General features: G+C 47.0%; 1 protein-coding gene across 1 annotated transcript in view; it reads right to left on the bottom strand.

Annotated features, from left to right (window-relative positions):
- MYOZ1 (myozenin 1) overlaps nt 1-24089 on the bottom strand; it is a 144879-nt gene that overhangs the window by 33277 nt on the left and 87513 nt on the right. The window lies entirely within an intron of this gene.

Below are 24089 nucleotides of genomic sequence, written 5' to 3'. Positions count from 1 at the left end.
GAAGATCCCCACAGAGTAGCCACCTCCCCTGAGTGCAAGTGAATGCATTCCACCTGCTAGCTTGCCGATCGTCACCTGAAGCTGATCTACATTGTGAGCGCTGTTTAGTTTGTCATCGAGACAGATCCCCAGATATTTGGAGGTGTGGACCATTTTGATCACCTACCCACTGAGGAACCATAGAGAATTTTTCATTTTCTTGTATATTGGATAGAAGGCCATAATTTTGGTCTTGCAGGTGTTAATCATTAATGAATTCATGGCAGCGTAAGTTAAGCATATTTAGAGCTTCTTGCAAGCGATGTGGGTCGAGGTCTAATTGGGCCCGGTCATCTGCATAGGCTAACCATTGTAGGGGGTGTCACCTAATTTGGACGGGAGAGAGTTTGAGTTTTCAATGGCCTCCCAGGTCTGCTAGATATAAATTAAACAGCGTGGTTGCAAGAATGCACCCCTGCTTGAGACCCTTGTGCAATCATTAAGTTGAATAATTATCTTCAGGAGTCCTGTCGGTATATGCCAGCTACTCAACTTCAGCCGCAGCCTATGCCTGCACTGAAGTCGCTATAGCCATCATAGATCGGTCGTTAGCGGACCAACCAAGCTTGCTGGACAGTGGTAACAAGAGTAAGGCTATTAATGGTGATACTGTAGCCTTTCCTAAATCCCATTTGGTTGAGGGGGATGATCTTAAATTTCTCAATCCAGCTGTTAAGTTCCTCACGTCCTCAAGGAACACACCAGCACAAAGAAATGTACCTGTGCATCCAGCATAGCCAATAGCTGCTAGTTCCGTGGATCGGTGTGAAAACTCCTCTTATAAACCAGAATGATGACACTGTCCTTCCATGAAGGAGGCAAGGTTTGGGTCACACCGATCCAAAGGCACAAGCAGGAAAGCCCCTCAGCTGAGATGTTACTGTTAAGCTTGAGAAGCTCATTGCATAACCCATCGGGTCTTGGAGCTCTTGATGATTTACTTGCTAGTATCAAGTTTGCAATGTCTGTCTGTGCTCTATCCAAGTTCCAGTCATCAGTCAGAAAATCATATGAGTGTCTTGTGAGTGCCACCTCCCAGGGTGGAGTGTATGTCGGAAACCCACTCTTTTTCAGGCACCCCCACAACACTCTAGCCTGCCCATCTTCACCATTAACAAGCCTCCAAAACTGTTTATGATGGTGGAACAATACACAATACACCAAGTTGCGCCACTTAGCGCAATCTGCCAAAATTCTATACTCCTCGTGCCAGTGGTGGTACTTGGCCTTGAGCACTCTTATTTTAACAGCAAAATTCTCTGAGTTAGGGTGAAGCCTAGGCATTTTCCGAAGGTTCTTCCAAAGCAACCTTTTCCTCGACCTGACATCTTTGTCGTATTTATGGCAATGACCCGTAAAGAATCCATCACCATTCCTTGCAAAACCCCATGCATTAACTAATATACCGGTTTTAATCTGATTAACACTTTGCACGAAGTTCTGCATAGCAGCAATCACGCTCCCTGGATTAGCCAGTATATCAACACTAATGCACTCCTGACAAAATATGGGCAACAGCTCACATGCACCAGGAAATGCGATTACATTGAGAGTACCATGTTCACTTAAAGCATTCTTAATGGCAGATTCTATGAATGGCAATTTTTCTGTTATATTAAGGCTTTTTTGATTTACTAGAATGAATGCTACAGGTAAAATGTTCAGAACAATATCTTACAAATATATTACAGTTATGCTATAATATCTCTGATGCCCCACCAGACGTGTCACTCATGCTTCCATGCAGCCTATGGTGCTGTTTCAATTGGGTGGTGGAAAGGAACACAGTATTGTTTGAAAACCTATTTTCAAAGACATGTACCTCACAAACTGCAAATTCAGATATGAATGGACAAAAGTATTTGAAGCTTGTAACGTATGTAAATTGTCAAATGGATTTTGGGGCAAATTGTTATTTCTGCTTGCATTTTTTTATACCCATTTTATCTGCTGCAAGTTCGTAAATCGAGATTAAAACAGATCACCAATAGGCAGAAAGTCCAAAAACAGGGTGCAGTCTTAGGGGTGCTCCTCAGATGCAATAGTGTGGCACCTGTGTGTTTAGAACGGGTTCCAAAGTGGCCAGGCCACCAGGATTTTGAGGACAGACCCTCCGTTTAGTGTGGTAATTATCTTAGTAAAAGGAGTTTAAATCAGCTCCAATACATTGCCACAGACTTCGGAAAACATCTTGTGAGGTCTCCAAACACATCCACCAAAACGGATATCTGCCCAATGAGATTAGATTTTATTTACACTTTCGGCTAATTTAGCCTTTTGTGACAGCAATAGTCAGAATAATAAAACATATGCCATATATGTTCAATAAAAACAATGACAAACACATTAGTATAAAATACAGGATTTCATATACATACAAGATGGCCACGATTTTACACAGTAGATTAAAGTAAAAGATACAAAGGTATCGTCGTGGTCACATTACACTCTCACCACCCTACACGCCATCCTAATATAGACTACTCCAATATGATGCTTAGAAGTGACCCAGGCGAGAGTCAGGGGATAAAAGTCTGCAAAGTCGCCCTCTCATGCAGCCCCTCGGACAACCTAAAAACCTCTAGTCGGAGTACGCGCAGCATAGTTAATCTTTGACGTCAAGCCCCGTAGATAAAACCGACTGAGTGATGTCACAATCAAAGTTCCCCATTAGAAGGAACACAGCTGCAGTCCCATTCTCTGAGAGACCTTCCTTCATAAATGGAGTTCCAGACTTCTTCACCTTAAAGACTCGTTGCTGGGCATGTGAGGGGGAAATGTTGCAGATTTTCACCCCCCCGCCCCTCCCGCCGCCCCACATTTTGCAAATTGTGCTTTGTACGTGTGGTGTCACGTGACCCTGCGCGCGCAGGCACGTGACACCGGTTTAATAAAGGAATCACCGGAACTGACGGAGCCACGTCAGTCCGGGTTTAGGCACCGAGTCAAAGAGTCTGTGTTTTATTATGCGCAGCTGTTCCCGCGCTGCGAATCCAATCAGCCCGCCCCCGCGCGTCGGCGGAGGCCTCAGCAGACACGCCGAGGCCCTGGCAAATCCTTCAACATCACACTGGCGACGAAGTGATCGACACCCACACCAGCTACAATATCCTGCAGCTGAGCATAACGCTGCACACACGGTGGTTGAAGCCCCACTCTCTGATCAGGACAGGGGCTCCCACACACGGCGCAGCTGAACCATCCTACACTCCTGGGAGAATCCAGCAATTTTCAACAGGTACTGCGCAGCGGTAGACAGACTAACCGCGACGACCCCTCTAACGGTCGAGATGCCACATGCCACACCGCCACCCTAGGCCCACGTCCCAACGCTTAAGAGACCGCACATACATCTAGAATGTCGAGTCCAAGTACCAGCCCTGGGAGAGCCAGCATGAGCCCGTCTTCCAGGAGGAGCATCTCCTATGAACATCCCGACCCAACGCAGACATCATTTATGCCGCCATTTGACCCGTTCACCTCAGGCGCCGCCATCAGATGGGAAATCTGGCTCCAACAATTTGAGATGCACCTCGAAGCCAGAGATATCACTGTGCCAAAGAAAATGCGCACGTTCCTCCTACTTAACATTGGAGCAGCAGCCCTGCGACTCTTCAACGCAACACCCAACCACAGCAACGCAGACAATTACGACGCAGCGAGATCGGCACTCACGAACATGTTCAAGCCTGACCTCAACCCAGACTACGAACGGTTCCATTTTTGCATGACGAGACAGAGAGAGAGAGAGACAGTGGACAAATTTCACGCCCGCCTTCGCGAAATGGCGGTAGGCTGTGAATTCCCGGACGAAGAATTCGCCATCCGTCTCCAGATCATCAACGGGATATCCTCCGAAAAACTGAGACGGGCCATATTATCGGAACGCAACATACGCCTCTCACGCATCCTCGAAATGGCGCGTCTCCGTGAGCAAACGGAAGACCAGGTAGCAGTCATGGAAGCAGCAATCCAGAAACTACCTTTAGACAGCCCCAGACCTGCGGAAGACGTGGCAGCCATTTCCAGACGCCAGAACGCCCACACGAGGCAAGATTGGAAGCCCCACCCACCACAAGGGCGAGACAAAAGCTGCAAATGGTGCGGAGGCCCGTGGCACAAAGGCGACTCCTGCCCCGCATGGGGATCCACGTGCAGGAAATGCAACCGCCTCAACCATTTTGCCGCAGTCTGTTTAAACCCACCAGACAAAGACCCTGCCCCACGCCAGACACAAGAACGCCGGAAAAAGTTTGCACCCAGAGAATCCTCACAACTCCAAACACGAAAAGGCAAGGCCAGAGCCGTCGATGAATCCCAAAGGTCCCCAGACTCGAGCGACAGCGTCGACAGCGATAGCAGCACGTCCCCCGAAAGAGGTGATAAAGGTAGACGGAAGAAGGGAAACAAACGGATACACCGAATACATCTCATATTCGCAGTTGAACCACGTCGATCACGGCAGAGGAAAAGACCGTCGTGCACCGTCCTCTCCAATGGAGAACCACTAAAAGTGGTCATCGACACTGGCGCAACAGTGAACGTCATGCCGGTGGCAGCATTCAACAGACTTCGCCCAAAACCCGACCTCCAACAAAAAAGAGTCAGGCTATATGCCTACGGTTGCAAGAAACCCCTCCCCGTGCGAGGGTCATTCAAGTCAAACTTCGCCCACGAGAACACCAATTGCCGTGCACGCATATACGTAGTAGACGCCGGCTGCGAGACGCTACTGAGCTGCAGGACAGCAGAGAAGCTGAAGCTAATACACTTCGCGTTCAGCCTCCAACAAGATGAACTCAGCAGCCTACTGAAACGACACAAGAAACTATTCCAGGGCATTGGGTGCCTCAAGGGGAGAACCATCAAACTTCACATAGACCCCACCATTGAACCGAAAGCAGTTCGACACAGGCGGATCCCGTTCCACCTAAGGAGCAAAGTAGAAAAATAACTGGCCAAGCTTGAAGAGGAAGGGATCATCGAGAAAACATCTGGACCAACCCCGTGGGTCTCACCCATGGTGGTAGCACAAAAACCCAAACAGCCGAGCGCAGTAAGAATATGCATAGACATGAGGCTTCCCAACGTCGCAATCGGAAGAGAACGCCATGTAACCCCCACGATCGACGAACTCATCGTTGACCTCACCGGAGCAACTGTCTTCAGCAAGCTCGACCTCAGATCAGGCTATCACCAGCTACGCCTATCCAAAGAATCGAGATACATTACCACCTTCTCATCTCACCTCGGCCTGATGAGATACATAAGGCTCAACTTTGGAATATCCTCTGCAGCGGAAGTGTTCCAACATGAAATCCGCAAGGTCATCACGGGTTTAGAAGGGACCACAAACATTAGCGATGACATCCTAGTATACGCCCCAAACAAAGATGTACACCATCAACGCCTAGCGGCGGTCCTGAAAAGGCTCGAAGATGCAGGCCTAACACTCAATGCAGAGAAATGTGAATTTAACAAGAGTGAACTGTGCTTCTTTGGCTACATATTCAGCGCAGAAGGAGTATCCCCCGACCCGTCGAAAGTGAGAGACATCAAAGACTCCAAAGCGCCACAATCAGCCTCCGAAGTGAGGAGCTTCATGGGGATGGCCACCTACTGCGCACGCTTTATCCCCGACCTCGCAAGCGTCGCAAGTCCGCTCAGAGAGTTAACAAAGAAAGACCAGAAGTGGGAGTGGACCGCAGTCCACCAACAAGCGTTCCAACAAATCAAGGACACTCTATCTACCTCCACCACCATGGCATTCTTCGACATAGGAAAACAGACTGAACTCCTCGTGGATGCCAGCCCTTGTGGCCTAGGAGCAGTGTTGACCCAAACAGACATTGAAGGAGAGTGTTCCCCATCGCATTTGCCAGCAGAGCCCTCACAAAACCCGAACAAAACTATGCGCACATAGAAAAGGAAGCTCTAGCCATCTTGTGGGGATGCCGACACTTCAAGGTTTACCTGCTAGGCAAGCAAGCAAAAATATTCACGGACCACAAACCATTAATCCCGATCTTCCGAGGCTCAGCCCCCCACCCACCGGCACGCATAGAGAAATGGATGCTGCAGTTACAACCGTATAACATTGAGGTGGAGTATCGCCCAGGATCGGACAACCCAGCAGACTACCTGTCCCGTCACCCAAGGCCAGCTACTAACAGTGAACAACACCACGCGGAAGAGACCGACGAGCATGTATGTCAGGTAGTCGCTTGCGCGAGACCAAGAGCCCTGACTCTACAAGAAGTTGTGCGTGAAACAGAAGAAGATTCCGTCCTACAGCACACGGCGACAGCCATCCAGTCCGGCAACTGGAAAAACTATCTCATGTCCATTGCCCAACGCACAACACCGGCTCAGACCAAACTCAGAGCGCTATTTGGGATCAGGCACAAACTCTCAATAGCTCCGGAGGGAGTACTACTGAAGGGGCACCGCATCATAGTACCAGAATCCCTAGAGGAAAGGGCTCTCAAGTTAGCCCACAGCGGGCACCAAGGAATCGTAAAGTCAACAGCCTACCTCAAGTCCAGGATGTGGATGCCAAACATGCAGCAAAGAGTGGTAGAACTAGTTGAATCATGCGCGGCCTGCCAAGCATCCAGGAGGCCCGAACACCCTGAACCAATCAGCAGTACCCCAAGGAGCTGCACATGCTGGGACGCGGTCAGCATGGACCACTGCACCATTGCTGGAGAAGGATACCTGCCCGTAGTGCTCAACGAGTTTATCAGATATCCAGAAGTCGAACACGTAACCTCGACTAACGCCGCAACCACCATCCTCGCGCTGGAGAAGATATTCGCCACCCACGGAATCCCGAGGAAAGTGAAAAGCGACAACGGGCCCTCCTTCACCAGTCAAGAACTACGGGACTACTTTAAAGAGGTGAACGTCAAGCACCAGCGGATCACCCCGAGATGGCCCCAAGCAAATGGAGACGCGGAAATATTCATGGGGTCACTTAACAAGGTTATCAGAATTGCCAAAGAATAAAAGCACCCGTTTCTGAAAGCCGTATACCGGTTTCTGCGGACACACAGACAGACCCCACACTCGGCCACCGGGATCAGTCCCGCCGCCCTCATGTTCGGGGTACCGATACAGGCAGAACTACCCGTACACTCCCACTGGACAGCCCCAGAACCTGACATCCCAGCGATAGACGCCAGGCGGCTAAGGAGAAACGAACAGGAGAGCATCGCCAGGCGAGCCAGTCACCGAGAACTGACCCCAGGAGATACCGTTATCGTCAAGAACCACGCACCGCCCAAGAAAATGTCCCTTAACTTCGAAGTACGACCATGGACAGTCAGCGCAACCAATCACAGCATGGTCACCGCCACCCGAGAGGGAGAGACCGTGACACGCAACGTGTCACACTTCAGGAAGGTACCGCCGGAAATGTGGGAAGAGCCATCAACACCCCCAAGGGAAGGCGAAAGAGAAACACCGCAAATCTCTCGAGGGCCGGCACCAACGGAGAGTCGTGCTACACCAGGAGACATAGACAGATCGCGCTCACCCGATGGGAGAACCGAAGCGGAGACCACGGAAAAGGACGTGCCCAGAGAAAGAAACACCCGCTACCGTCTGAGAGAAAAACCCAAGCCGTCATGCCGTCTCCGAGGGTACATAGTAGACGGAATCTACAAGCGATCGCCAACGCCATGATGAACCCCGAAGAATGAAAACAAGAACTTTAAGTCGCATGTTATTGTGCAAGTCAGAACAGTTTATAAGACCCCGTGTTGATTACCATGTTGTTAAATATAATGCACAAATATCTCCAAGTTGGGGAGGAATGTGGTGTCACGGCGCGGTTTAATAAAGGAATCACCGGAACTGACGGAGCCACGTCAGTCCGGGTTTAGGCACCGAGCCAACGAGTCGGTGTTTTATTATGCGCAGCTGTTCCCGCGCTGCGAATCCAATCAGCCCGCCCCCGCGCATTGGCGGGGGCCTCAGCAGACACGCCGAGGCCCTGGCAAATCCTTCAACATCACAGTACGCTATTCAATTTCCTCAAAATTTTGCTAGAGAAAGGTTATCTACCTTGGCCAAAGCAACGAGGTGTCTGACTTGAGGATAGGAGAAATTCGAAAGGTAGGGTTGGTGAGCCCACCCTATTGGATGCCAGCCCAGACGCGCCAGCTCCTCTTCTTCAATCCTTCTTGTTCTTTTCAACAGGGCATATGTATGTGTTTCTGCTAAGTCAAATATCAAAACAATACGATAAGTGCTACTCAGGGTCTCATTATGAGTACGATTATAAGGGGATTAAATACCCACATTTTAGGTTTTGGCTATTAGGTGGCGCTGAAAGCACTGCCTATAAGCTAAAGCTATGGTCATGGGAAGTGAAGGTAGGCGAGAGATGGCATGGGAGGAGGGACACACAGCTTGAAGGTGTTGTTTGGTTATGGGCCCTCCCCATTAACGCCCATCGTTAAGCTAAGGCTGATGTGAATTCCCTCGCTCTTCCTGCCCCCCCACCCAAAACAACACCCACTAAGGTTTCTTTGAAAAACATTTTTGGTTCTTTTTCAATGTTCACCATCTATACCTGGACTATGTTTACTTTTATTATGCTGACCACTCCTTAGGCTGCTACTTCTGTTTAGTTACTTTGATTTCCCAATAACGTAAAGGAGGTATTCCCTGCCCCTTAATGAATGAATCTTCCTGACAACCCAAAGTGGCTGGCTGTCTAATGCTTATGCACTGTGTCTTAGCAACCACAGGCACGACGCATCATACGTTCTTCAACAGCTAACTGGAAAACACGAGAAGCAAAGACCAGCCGAGGAGGTAAAACACTAAACTATCTGCACACAGAAATAAACGGGACTCGTTTTGCTTTTTACTTTCTTTTTTTAAAAACTAAATACCAGGTTTATTAAAGACATCTTCATTTGAAGATGTTGTCAGAAAGTCCACAAACTGAAAAATGCACACTGATTGCTGATAAAGTGTTAATGCTCTGAGTACTTATCAGTAATCTTAATTACTCCTAGTCCTGCTCTTCCTTGTCTCAGTACTCACTCATGAGGCACCAGCCTACACAGCAGGAACCCGTTTTCTATTTCTTCTTTCTCCATTGCCCTACCCTATACCTGGGAGTATAACACCCTCCTTACTTCAGCATGTCTCTGTTTCCCCCAGCTCATCACCAAGACGCTGGGACCCATTACATGCCAAAATGAGAGCGATAGGTGGCACGTAAGCACAGAGACAAGGAAGAGCAAGATTAGGAGTAATGAAAATGATCGTAAGTAATCAGACTACTACCTCCACGTCCCTCTTCCTCATTGAGTACTTACTTATGAGGCATACCAACGCCACGAAGGAATGGGTAGAGAAATCTGATGCTGACCGGAGAATGCTGTGCGCACACCCTGTCACCACTTCACAGAAAGGGCCGGGCAAACCCCAGATCCTGACGTGCCAGCACTCAGAACATGCTTACTAAATGAGGATGCCTCGTCCAAGTGCAATGACAAATGAAAGTGTCCTGCAAAAGTGTTGGGTACTGCCCACTACGCAGCTAAGACTACACAAGCTCAGGAAGTCGACATTCCGCCCGTGGAACTCCCCTGTATCCCTTTGGGAAGGAGCCTGTAAGCCAGCCAAAACATATGCCAGTCACGGGAGTATAGCTCAGCGGCAACGTGCTCGTTTTGGAAACACGGCGACACTATGCACCACAGATTCGATCCCTGGGTCCGCGCTTAGAAACCTCTGGGTATTATGCGCGTGAAACCCCAAAATTAACCAATTGGCAATCCGCTCTACGCATGCAAGCAATGCTGTTCAAAGACCGAAGAACAGCCGGCGGACATGCAGAGCACGTCACTTCCCCTGGATAACCAAAAACCCTAACAAAAAAATGGAAGAACAAACGCTGACACCCAGGGGTGGAATGGCCTATAGGGAACTCTGGAGATTTCCCGGTGGGCCTCTTTTGTGTGGTATTTCCACATTTTATCATAGGAAAAGCATAGGGCTTGCTGAAAATGTGTTTGAAAATTATTTCCAGGGCCTCTTTTGGTCCCCAGTAATTATTTCCAGGGCCTCTTTTAGTTCCCAGTCCACTGCTGCTGACACCAATGGAAACCTCGAGACCACCTCAGACCACCTCAGGCTGAAAGTTGCATAACATCACAAATACAACGCAGCAGAGCTAATCTCCAAGTGGGGGGCCGTGAACAAAAGCATCCTGATTCCATCCAATTAACCAGCCAAGGCGACAGACTCGGGGAACATCACCTTAAGCGTGACAAAGTGCAAGTCAATATCCTGCAAAACCAATGGCAAGCCACCTGGCAAGGACAGGAAGCAGGGAAGCCTGTTGTATCGGAAGGAAGAAATGGCCAAGCCCAAAACAACCCCCAGACTTTGCAAGGCAGGCAACTCCCTTCCAGAGTACCACTCTGAGAAAGACCCCCAGGGGTAAACACACAGTAAGGTGGCCATTATCCATGGACAGTGCACCCTCCGTGCCAACAATGGAGTCAGATCTAGCCTCTGCAACCCCAATTCAGAGACCATGTCCCCCAACGAGGCACCTCTGACACTGCTGCACCCAACCCCAGAATCAAAGGACACAGGGAGGCTGGCAGTAGAAACACCGGAGCAACTGCCAGCCAGCCCCATCGTCAAAGGGAACCACAATCTCCTTGGCCAAGAGGGACCCAGGAGAAACACCTCAACTGCTGAATCCCTGACCACAACCTTTATGATCAATAAGGGGAGGAGGGAAATCAACCAACAGGTCCACTGGCCACGAGACAGCCATATCAGCAACGCCCCCAAGCCTCCACTGAGGGGAACCTGGAACAGAATCTCTCCACCCATGCGTCCCAAAATGCTGACAAACAACTGAAAACACATCCCGTTTTAGGTACCAGGATGTTGCCAGAAAAACTCCTGCCCAAGCGGTCCCCCACCAAATGGTTCTCCCCCTCGATGCACGCAGAAATCACAAACAACAATATGCCAATCCCTCTCGATCGGGGACCATCTTGCTCGTTCACACAAGCCAAGGCCGAAGTACTGTCCGTCCTGAGAAATACAGCCTGTAGAACCCAGCCAGCAGCCACAGTCCCATGCAATTCCCACTGTACCCGATGCATGAGGTGTGCCCACATAGCACCCGACCGCAGATCGCTGGTGTCGGTAGGAAGCGTAATCGAACAAGGCTGATAGAGAGGGAACCCCACAGGAGAAGCAAGGGATGTAACCATAACTGGAAATTACCGTTCAGGACCTCTGGGAGGAGTTGCTCAAATCACTGTGAGTCCACCTGCCAGAGCATGTGTAGGCAAGAAAGGAGGGACTTTATGTGCAACCTGTCCCAGGAGACCAAGGACACACAAGAGGCAAAAATAAAAACCTCACTGCACCCTACTGTAGATCCAACAAGGCCTGGGCCAGGCACTGAATTAAGACCGCATTGTACGCTGCCAAAAGCACCAATCCCTCGGCCAGCCAGAACCAGGCTCCAAGAAGGTTGAGGCCCTGAGATGGATGTAGATGAGATTTTCACTGTGAATCCGACTCCCACCCATTGCAGGGAGCTGCAAGGGACTACCACCTGTTGCAGCAGCACCTGGCGGGAGGAGGCCCTAAAAAAACAGTCATCCAGAAAGTGAACAATTATATTCCCTGTGCACGAAAATCCACAACCACATCCCCTAGAATACTCGTGAAAAATCTAGGTGCAGTCTGTAGGCCTAATGGCACAGCCTGGAATTCATATGAAGGCTTCCAACCACAAATCTCACGAACTGCTGAACTGCCCTCCAAATGGGGCATGCGAGTAGAACCCTCCAGATCGGGATTACGTTTGGACGCTCCCCATGTTAAACCTTCGGATGGCCACATGCAGGTTCAACATTTGCAGGTTCAGGGTATGCTGCAAACCCCCGAAGGCTTCAGAACCAGGAACACGAACAAGCAAAATCCTGGCCTTTTTAGACCCTTCGGAACTTGCAAGATCACTGCTTTGACCAACGTTCATGGCAGTCTTATGGATCTGCTCCCCAGCAGAGGGGCGAAGAGCCCACCAGGCAGGGTATGAGGAGACAGAAAGACAATCATATAACCTCATCTCCACCACCCAGTTTAGCCAGACATCTGAAGACAGAGCGTCCCCAGGCTTCTTAGGCGAACAGTAACCTGGCACCCAACTGTCCAGCTTCAGTAATTCAGCGAACACACAGGGGATGGAGCCTTTCCAGATCCCTCTGGGATTTGTTGAATTCCTATTCCCCAGGGTTCCTGAAAACCCCTGCAGGGCTGCTGAGTTCCGCCACACCTCTCAGATTCACTCGAAGGACCAGGCTCAGGCTTAGGGCTGGTGCGTAGCGGAACCATACATCCATATGCGGGGAAGATGGCATGAACTTCGTTCAACCCAGCACCAAGCATATTTCCCTCAAACAGCAACCCGATGGGACTCCATATGCCCATCTCGAACATGCACCTGACACTGGCCTGCAATAGCTGTTCCCATGGACAGGGCTGCCGTGTTCACCTCATCACAGGTCAGATCCAAAAGGAACTCAATCTGCCCCCTAAGGACATGCAAAACCGGAGCATAATCAACACACTCCTTCAAGCTGTGAGCCAGGGCTCTAACTGACCTGCAAGGCCATTTCTGCCAAGTAAGAGACACGGGTCACTGCCCGAAAGGCAAGGTTGGAACCTGAATAGACTGCATCCAGACCGGAGGTAACCTTCCTATCAATATCCTGCACTCTGCCTTCTGGGAAGCTAGACGATTTCCCCACCAGACAGGGTAAAATGGTGGCCACCATCACAGCCGGTGTGGAGAACCTACACTAGAACGCACAGCGAGCAAAGCTCTGCCATGAACCGAGGGGCACCAGTCTTCTGTATGGACCTTCGATTCCCGTAGAACCTCCTCCATCACGTCTTTAAAGAGAGGAAGGCCAGACATTAAGGTGTGCCAGAAAATGGGGAAGGGTGGGACAATCCCTGTCGCACTCCGTCTCTCACTGGCCCCTTCTCTGGGGAACCTATGCATTCTGTCACCTAGATCAGAAATGTGACAATGATCCTGTACCCAGATACTTCCCTGCATGAGCCACCTCCTCCAAGCCAAAACCTGAAGAGGATGATGAGGGTGTAGAAGATGCAGAAGAAGGGGAGTCCCCCAACCTTTCCTCAGAAATGCTGCCACTCATCTTGACAGAGTAACAGGACACAGACCCTGTACGTGAAGCAGCATGTACACCTCGCTGTGGCCACCACCAAGCTACCAGCCCCGGGGTGTGTCTTCCAGCGATGCCAGGGTGTGCTACTTCACCCACACACAAGCATTCTCCCAGCAATATATCTAAACACACAACGGGACCACAGCTCCAGCATCCCGGAACGTTATCTAGGCACCCAGCAAGCATGCTCCAGCGTTGCGGCACAATCTAATCCCCAAAACCTCCGGCGTGCCGCCACTACTTAGCTGAACACTCAGGTGCAGCAATTCCACGCCCTGGTCAGAGGAAAAGGCAGCTTGCTGCCGAGGACAGCAGGTGGTAGGTGCGTTCTCCCTCCTGGCACCGTCTGCTAAGTAGGGGCCCACAGGAGCCACTGCTGTCCACAGTCCACCAAGCAGGGACTGCAGACTGTGCCACTCTGCTCAATCACAGCCCCTTGCCTAGCAGGGGCCCTGGAGTTGCTTGGCCCTAAAATCAGCCTGCCAGCTGGCATGCTGAGTGAGAGGAGTGTTACACTCCAGGGTATAGGGGAAGGCCCTGGAGAAGAAAAATTGAAAAAGGGTTCCTGTCTTGGAGACTGGTGCTTCCTAAGTAAGTACTGGTCGAGGAAGAGGGACGCAGAGGTAATGCATTTGCATCACTTCCCCAGAATACAAGGGTGAGATTGCAATGGATTGTGGGTATGCAGATATCCTATTCAATGAGATCCACATTCCTAGAATCCTTTGCCACTCACCCTAATTTTTCAGGGAAGAAATGCTCATGGTAAGTGAAGAATTTACAGTTTCTTTTTGTGTGTCTTTGTGCCTTTTACACAGACAATCTTTTATAAACTTTGCTTACAAGTCAAGAGGTTATAAAATGTCCTGTTTGACAATTTAGTAAACTATCCCTTGCCAGCTCAACAAAAAGATCTCCCTCTCAAGAGCATGTGCAGTATTGCAGTTAATATTAAAGGAATAGTGCCCTCTAAAATTGTATTGGCTCAAAAGATAGGCCATGATCAAAAATGTATATAAAAAATATTTTTTAAGAAAGCTCCTATGTAAACATTGGAGCAAATAAGGCTCAAAGTCACACATTTGAAACACTAGGAGGCATCCATTTTGTGAAATGGATGAGCCTCATGTGCTTGTGTTAATCTCTGCCCTTGCGCACTAATGAAGCAAAAGCCAGCCAGCTGTAATAAACAAAAGCTACCAGCAGGTGGCTTTTGCTTCATTATTGCCAGAGACCAGAGATTAACACAAACTGGTAAGTGCTTTTAATTTCTTTTTTTTTTCAAAGCACTGCAAAATAAATGCTGCGGTTTTCTTTCTAACTTAGAAAGAAAACCGCAGCATTTATAACGTTGTATTTATGTTTGCTGTGGCTTCAGCTTTGAGTCTCCTGGGCTCCCCCGGGTCAAAGTAGCCCAGGAGACTCAAAGCTGAAGCCACTGCAAACATAAATACAATGTTGTTGTTTTTATAAATGCTGCCGTTTTCTTTCTACGTTTCTGGCTCAAAGGAGCCTGGCAAACGTGGAAAGAAAACTGCAGCATTTACAAATACAACAGCGTTGTATTTCAAACTGTGTCAGCTTTTGCTTTGAATCTCCTGGGCTCCCCCACTATATCTTAACATTCTCAAGCGAATTGCAAACTGCTTCTGTCATATTTTACATCACATAACTGTCTCTATCTGCCAAGATCACTGGCTCTGGAGCCCTTCTCCTGCACTGGAGCCTGGCTCACAATTAGTATCACTAAGATTACGTGATAAAGGAAAACAAGTGGCTACAATTGTAAAGATAATCATTGGGTGTACATGTGTCCACTCACATCCTGTTTACACTGCTCCCTAATAGTGCTGCTCACTTCCTTATCCTTTCTACCTAAGCCGAATGAGTTTCACTTATGCTGTATTTTATAAAACTCTGAAGAAAGAGAACATTCATCTTGTAATACGTAAGTCAAGCACAACAGAAGGGGATCTTTACTTGGAGGGTACATGTCCTTTAGATTGGGTCTGTAAATGCTGCACTCGCAGCACAGATTCTGCTGCTATAAAGGGACTTATCTACCCCTTCTCTATTATATCCTTCTCTGGTGCCTCAAAAAGTCTTGTACTTTAATAGTAATGGAGGAGTGGAAACATTACATCTTTCCAATCTATGGAAACTAACTTCAAACAAAAAGAGTCTTGTACTGCATGCACTCTCTAGTAACAAAAAAGGGTACTGCATCCCCTTCCAATAATGTCTATTCTCATTCATTGCAACATAGCAAGATAGGAATGCATGAAACCTGTAGGGTACTAGTGACATTATTTTGATGAACCTTATTACAAGATGGCTTTTCTCAGACTCAGAATTACAGAATGAGAAATCCCCCCAGAAGAATTTAATTTCAAGTGAAATCTTCTTCAAAGTTTAATTAAATTACTGAAAGTGCTTGCTTGAAAGGTGTTCAATGTTCAGCATGTGCATGTATCCAACTTATAGGGTGAGCTTAAGAGGCTTCAGAATCAATGTATTTTTCTACGGGCGTAAGCTAAGTGATGGTTGGATGGGAATTGTCAACTCTTTCAACGCTGGGCCTTTCAGCTCGAAATACATATCCCCATTGTACAGTTGTGTATATATATATATATATATATATATATATATATATATATATGTATATATATATATATAATAGGAAGCAGAATTCCTAATGTTCATTATTTTGTTGACAGTTTTAGAAGTACATGTTCGTTGGAAAATACCTGCCTCACGGTCAACTCTAAACAGTGGTTGCACGCTCACTATGACCGTGTCCACAACGACTCAATCCAAGACAGTTAAATGCAGCTGATTGCGCATATAAACATTCCATCGCCACACGTAAAGAAAACCATTTGCAGGAAACATTGATCACACTCCTACCTCAGCGCATATGTGAAAGCAAATAATGCGCACACATACACACACACAAACACACATCGTCAGTGACCTTACGTTCACACTGTACATATGCCCACACACTGTCCATAACTGGACAGGTAATGCCAATATCTTTCAAAAGGTAGACGTTCTTGGAGATATGACACTGGTGCTTGATACATTCTTATGTAGTGCTGAAACAAAAGCCCAAACTATTGGCATTGCCATTGATTGTTGTAACATACCGCCTAATTATGAGGTGGGATTGCATACAATGTTTGCTACATGGTGTGCATAGAAAGTACTTTATGTGGTTATTGCTTTTGGAATGTGGCGCCGTTGCTTAATTAACTTGCAAATAAGCACCCTTTTCCAAAACTATAGAACAGGCCTCTGAGCACTGCCATTAAAGACTGCAACATGCTCTTAAGTTCTCTTGATTGAAAGGAGAACAGCCATTCTCACCCTTTAGCATGTGGCACAGAGATGCTCAGTGATTAATAATATTCCTCTAATGTACAATTTGGGGTACATGGTTTTGTTAGCTCTACTTCCTGGCCCCCGCGTGATGTGTACAAGAAGCGCTGCTTGCACACAGCAGCAAAGTGCTTCCCAAATCCCAACATGCTCTGGCAAATGCCACGGAGGCGGAGGCGGCCGTCAGCGCGGCACGAAGGGCTTAGGGAGTTAGGTCATGAAAACTGATTCCTCACAAAACGTGTCCCTTCAAGCGTCCAGAGCCCTGGAGCCACTGCTCGGGGAGGCCAGGAATCACGCACACCCTGACGCCCAACAGGGGATGATTGAGACCAGCACATGTGTTTCTATTTCCGCTGCCCTGATGAAGACTTTCCCAAATACTTGCAGCCTCGGCTTTAAGTTACAGCGCATCTCCTTCTGGGCAGCAGCAGCCCCCATCCGGCTCCTTTATTCTGGGAGCGGATCACTTAACACTCACCTATTCCAGTGGTCAACAAGAAGGGGGTGTATTTATATATCGTAATATGGCTTAAGGGCGAAATTTGATGCCTTCTGAGTTTTAAGGGACAAAGCAAATGCTCATCCCAATAAAGGGGCCATTTTCCTTGCCTCGAAGCAATCAATGCTCATGTGCTGCATGGCTCAGCGGTCGCCACATTCCTTAACCATTTCTAGAGGCCTACTTTACCATGAAAACGCGCAGGGACACGCCTCCTCCCGAACCCTATGACGGGATGTCCACACAAACGTAAGGCGCAAGCAGATCCTGCACGTAAACACACATTCCCATTAGTGCATTCCCAAAGGTTACATAATCTGCACGTCTATTTCCTTTTTTGAAGGAATGCATTTTACTCGTGTGGGGAACTATACACATTGTAAAGTGGATGTCAGTGCAGATGTCTTTTTGTGAATCAGCCAATGCATTTTTATTGATAAAAAAGGACACCATCGTTTTCGAGTTGACTCCCATCACTCTTTATTTCTTAGCCATTATAGTCTATGCTATTCTATTTAGATTTATAACGCGCCTAAGCCCGCAGTCGACAAAACGCACATATTGTTTCCTTATTTATTTATTTGGTCATTTATATAGCGCACCAAGCCCCGGGGGCATCTAGGCGCTTTATCTCAATAGGATGGTTACAGGTTACAGTGGTTGTCTGCAGTGGTGATAGATTGCAAACGTTATCCTGACTTACATAGGTATTCAGTTGCTTACAGTGATGATATTGGTTTTGTGAAATGCATTGTGTGTTGTAAACTTTATTCATCTTGTATTATTATGGAGTGGGATCACAAGTTAGGGGCAAACAATCACTGAAAAAGGGAACATCTGTTATAGAAGAGTATTTTCATTTGTTTCTCATCACTAATACATCATAATTACAAAGGGCCCTTTAGAAGGTGGAAGCGACAAGTCCCCATTTTGCAGTTGGGATACATGAGTGTGATTTAGAAGACATATGAGTCTGCAACCTCCTTCAACGTTCCCGCTCCTCTCTTACTTCACTTTTTCCCACCATAAAGTCAGACTAATTTCTGGGTCCCCCAGAAGTGGGCAGAATATGCCACACACGAGGACTGGCACTTTGAAACTACTATGGTGGTGATTTGGCACAGAGCAAAAGCATTGTAACAAAACCTAGGTAATGTATCCATGGGTGTGTCTGTAAATAGCGCAATGGAAAGGCCCATGCGGCCCCTGGGACAGGTGCCTCATATTCACAAAGAGGCTACAGTCCCACCTCAGATCAGCAGAGGACTAGGGCCAGGGACCATCCGGTAAAAAAAGCATGCCCCCAAACTACAATCTTGCAAAGACCCACAGGTCCAAAGACATTAGGCACGTGTTTACTGAACAAGGGGTGTGCAGGCTGTCTTCAATATAGTTAGAGTCTTCAATATAGTTAGACTTTCCGTATTTCGGTGTACATATTTTCCTGTTTTTTTAAAGAAAATATGAAACCTGTTTTATCAGTGTTATACATTTTCTTCGCCATTAATTCTGGACAGCAGCGTGTTTCCAGTGTTTACACAACATTTTACTTTTTTCTGCATCCACAATATGCATATTTCTTTTATAATTAACATTATATGGTTTGGCCATTTCCGAGTAGTAGAAAACTACCGGGAGGATGGGAGAGAGGAGGATTCCTGGGGAGAGAAAGAGAAAGGGCAGAGACAATAGAAATATAGAGAAAGAACAGGGAAGAAAAGATGCAAGAGAGACGGGATGAGGAGAGCAGTAGATAGTGAGTGTGTGTGTGTGTGTGAGAGAGAGAGGAAGACAGAAAGAGAAAGACAGAGAGAGACAGAGAAATAGAGGGAGAGACAGAAAGAGTGTGAGAGAGAGAAGAAAAGATGAAAATGAGGAGGAGGGCAGGCCTTGAAGGAATAGGGTCACAAGATGACACCGTGCCAAAGCGACAGCACATTGTCAGTCTTTCTCTTTTCCTTTATTAATTACTTCTATCATGTGAGTTAATCCAATGGGTTCAATTGAAGTGAACCAAGAGCACATCTCCCTCAGGATACTGTAGCTTAAACCATCTGGTTATTCTGTGGAGAAGCGAAACCTCACCACAGCTGAAAGAGACTCACTGGGCCTCATCACGAGCTGGGTGGTAGCCCTTAAATGCGGCGGTAACGGTATTAGAGATGCATTTAAAGGCTGGCCCTTTCACGAGTTTTGCGCTAAATGGGCTGTTTTATCTCCAGCTTTTTTCTGGAGATGAAAATCCCATTTAGCGACCTGTATTACAGCCGACTGTATTAGTGTGCAATGGGGAATGGGGATTTATAGTTAACGCCCAACCTGTGATCCAGCGGTAATACCGTCAGAGCGGTGGGTGCTAACGCTATTGCAGTTGGGTGGTATTACAGCCGGGATACTGCCCAACTCATGATGAGGCCCACTGACACCTAACTTTCCCACCCAACGGGAAAGAGGAAGACTGGCATAATGGAGTCCGGTGTGGGGGCTGGGCGATTAGGAGGGAAGCACCAACACTGTGGTTGCCTTACAATGACCATCACTGCCAAGATAAAAGAACCAGTTCTGACAACAAGGTGCCCTGACGTTACTGTAAATAACTGTGAATTCTATTACCAAACTCAATGCTATTCATTTAATCGAGCACAGAAGGATGAAACGCTGGGCCTGCCCTATTGGACTTGGAGTATCCATGGGCTGGTTGTACCCAGATTAACGCCTTTCAGCATACGTTGCTGGAGCTGTACATAGAGTACCGGCTGGCATGCAATGAACTTGAAGGTCATTTGGAAGTGTTTCTCCTCTTTCACACACCAGTAATCTTCATGCAAAGCAACTGCACACAAGGCACATTCAAATCGTAATTACTTCTAGCAATGTTGAAAAACTATTCATTTTCTCCTGAAGCCACTCCCTACACTTGTTTTCCCAATAAAATACAGAAATGGAGTTCATAGATGATGTTCTACAAACCCAGTCTTTTGAACTCTTCTAAGAAAGTATAAGGACACTCAGTGTCTGCTAAAAGCAGACCTTATTATGTTGTTATTCTTCTTCTTCTTCTTCTTATTATTATATATTTTTTTATTGAGCATGACCTAGCTTCAGGAAGCAACAGAGCACTTTACAAGTCATAGTGGGAAGTACACGTTGAGGGAAGTAGATTGCAAGCGATCATTACAAGGGACGGGAATTTTGCAGCATGTGATTGAAAAGCAACAAGTGGAGGATACATGGGGAAGCAGACCGTCCTGTCTCAGGTTAGGTGGGGAGTGGAGCTGGTGTCGACCGAGGTGTTAAGGTCATGATCTTCGCCTCCTTTTCATTCCTCTCTACTCAGAGCTATAACTGTATCTCGGAGTGCCGGCCTGCTCTTCTATTCTGAAAACATCTTGCTCACTCACAATGACCAACATTATTTGGCTTCATGCTTTTTCGCTCTATCCTTGCCCCCTCATCTTTTTTGAACCGTTTTCACCATACCTTCATACTTTCTTCTAATGCCTGCATTCTGGGAATACGTTTTGGGGGGATTTCTCTGTTTCTGCTCACATTTCCTGTTTCACTAGAACCCGCTACACATTATTCGTGAAGTTGGCCTCTTCACGAGCACTCAGACACCCAAAGCTCTCCTCCTTGCTCTTGCTTTCTTCAGTTTGGAAGATTGCTCCGCTCACCTTGGTCGCCCCACCAATGCCGCAGTTGTCCAGAGAATCTATTTTCAATGTGTCTATCTGTTGTCTCTTCAAGATTCGCTCCACAGATCATCTATTCTAATATTTCGCCTCTCTGTGCTGGCTGCCAGCTCCCTGTTTAACTTCCACTCTGTCGTCTGTTAGTGTCCACACATCCCTGCGCCTCTGTGTCTCTCTTTTCTGATCGCGGTTCATGTTCCCTCTTGAAACCACCACTCTCCCATTGAAGTGCTGGGTGCTCCCTGCACACAGTTTTTCTTCTGTTCCTTTTCTCTGATGGTCACCAAGTTCTCGAGCACTCTGCCGTAATCTAGCCATCTGCTTCTGCCCTTAGTTCTTCTTTCATCTTTCTCAATAGTTCTCTCTTTGCTTATTTACCTAGATATCGTCCTTAGTTACTGTATTATGATTAACTTGGTTTATTCGTACTGTACATATTAGCAAATGTACGATTATTTCGTAAGTGGTATACAAATTAAATGAAAGTTATTGAAATTGATGTAATTGACTTTTAAAAATAAGGCATAAAAGAATAAAATGGCACTTTATCCCAAACAAAAAAACAAGATCAGGCTTCAGTGCTGTTTGAAAGCAGAATTTGTCTAAAAGAGCTATTGTACTACGTCTGTTGTCGGGATTATGAGTTGTTGCTCGCAGCGTCCACAAGGCATTTCTAAAAGTGGCCTCTATTAAAGATTCTTCACGCTCTCGCACTTGTGCAATGCTCTCGCACTTGCATGATGCTCTCGCACTTGCATGATGCTCTCGCACTTGCGCAATGCTCTCGCAATTGCGCGATCTGAATGATACAAGGCCTAGTAAGATTGTTTGTCTTATCCTCCCTCTGTTCTCCCTTCCTTGTCTTGTCACACCTAGAAACATTTGTGTACAGGCACGTTATAAATGACATATCATATCGTATCATATCATATCATGCTTACCAACTTTAAGCATGTTCTTCACTTTGACAGTGCATGTCTTTTACTGACTCGTTTTATTATATGTTTATGTACATTATTTTGGCTTGCTCAATTAAAGAATTGAAAATATTCAGATATCACAAAAATATTGAAACGATGCTCTAAGTTGTTAAATTTGATCTACATAATGCTTCAGTTAGGAGAAATCTGTGTGATCTCTGCAGCCTCTCCTCAAGCATCAGAAAGTATTAACAGTTCTCTGCCGCACCTTTGATCTTTTTCCAAGCAGTGCTTCTGTGTTCTGATAAGTGAACAAGTTAACAATGCCTTGCAAGCCTTCTGATGCTTCCTGTCTTCCTGTCTCAGTATAGAGGGGTCCAGTGTACCCTTAAAACACCACCTTTAGCTTGTAGGTATGGGGACCAGAATGGCCTTGCCAAAGAGATCTCCACCAAGAGATATGAATCTTACCCTGAAGTGGCAGTCAATGACTTCAGTACATCGATAACTCATACATTATTGCAACACCTTTCATTTTTAAGACCTTGAATTTAAACTCTAAATAATGTATGTGCCAAGTTAGTTGGGATGCTTCTACCAGACAGTGACTCGCCCATATCAGTTATGAGCTTCTCAAGCTAAGAGCCTGCTGAAGGTCACTTATATAAATGCCCACTTGTCCAACGTGAACACCGCTGGCATTTCTTATTGGTTGCTTTTCAAAATAGTAGGTTGAAGATCACAGAACCTGCTAACACGGCCAAGTTGAAATGAGCAGCAGGTGTTGCATGAAGGTATCGTTTCCTCACTCTCTCCTTCATGCAATGGGGGAGAGCCAAGAGTTGCTGTAGATCGTCCATCTGTAGTTCAAAGGAGTGGCCACCAATCCAAAGCGGCCCTGAAGCTGTAGGTGCTAGATGCAATTCTTGACTTTTTTCTGGCAATAGAGAATGCTAACTATTATAGTGACACCACTACTGACCTTGAAACACGTTTCCACCGAGCACTTAAACGCTTATGATATGATAGGTAATTTATAATGTGCTTAATAACGAGAGGTTTCTAAGCGCTGACCCGGGGATCGAACCTGTGTTACTCCGTGTTGTTCTGCTTCCAAGGCGAGCATGTTGCCTCCGAGCTATCCTCCCGAGACAAAAAAAATAACCAATCATATCCTATCACTCAAACGCTGTAAGAATCTTTTGTGTGGACTACCATTGAGTCAAAGGATCACTTGGGAGTGCTTCTAGAGCAACAGATAGTTCGGGGTTATTTAAGGGAAACACATATTTTGCTTGCAGTTGCTCCGGCGTCACCTCGCTGGCATTAGGTATCATGCTCTGCAATAACTGTCTGGCATTGACAAAAAAGGATGTTTGAGCTTGCTTCTCCATAACATCTGTGAAGGAAGGGAGGACACACTTTAGTGGGAGCATCATAAGGGAAAGCAGGCTGGGGTCATGTATGAAGAGGCAAGGGGATTTGTGAGACCATGGGATACTAAATTGGGTAACAGTCACTGGCAAGAGGGTGTAAGGTACAGCACCACTATACCATGGCATACTAGACTGGGTAACAGTCACTGGCAAGAGGGAGTAAGGTACAGCACCACTATACCATGGCATACTAGACTGGGTAACAGTCACTGGCAAGAGGGAGTAAGGTAAAACACCTCTATACCATGGCATTTAGATTGAGTAACAGTCACTGGCAAGAGGGTGTAAGGTACAGTACTACTATACCATGGCATGCTAGATTGGGTAACAGTCACTGGCAAGAGGGAGCCAGGTACAGTACTACTATACCATGGAATACTAGATTGGGTAACAGTCACTGGCAAGAGGGAGCAAGGTACAGCACCACTATACCATGGCATACTAGATTGGGTAACAGTCACTGGCAAGAGGGAGTAAGGTACAGCACCACTATACCATGGCATACTAGACTGGGTAACAGTCACTGGCAAGAGGGAGTAAGGTAAAACACCTCTATACCATGGCATTTAGATTGAGTAACAGTCACTGGCAAGAGGGTGTAAGGTACAGCACCACTATACCATGGCATACTAGATTTGGTGACACTCACTGGCAAGAGAGAGTAAGGTACAGCACCACTATACCATGGCATACTAGATTGGGTAACAGTCACTGGCTAGAGGGTGTAAGGTACAGCACCACTATACCATGGCATACTAGATTGGGTAACAGTCACTGGCAAGAGGGAGTAAGGTACAGCACCACTATACCATGGCATACTAGACTGGGTAACAGTCACTGGCAAGAGGGAGTAAGGTAAAACACCT

Source organism: Ambystoma mexicanum, chromosome 8, assembly GCF_040938575.1.
Source record: "Ambystoma mexicanum isolate Mex_15411 chromosome 8, UKY_AmexF1_1, whole genome shotgun sequence".
Classification (NCBI taxonomy): Eukaryota; Metazoa; Chordata; class Amphibia; order Caudata; family Ambystomatidae; genus Ambystoma; species Ambystoma mexicanum.
The sequence above is the reverse complement of the archived record's forward strand: the minus strand, read 5'-3'. Positions and strand labels throughout refer to the sequence as shown.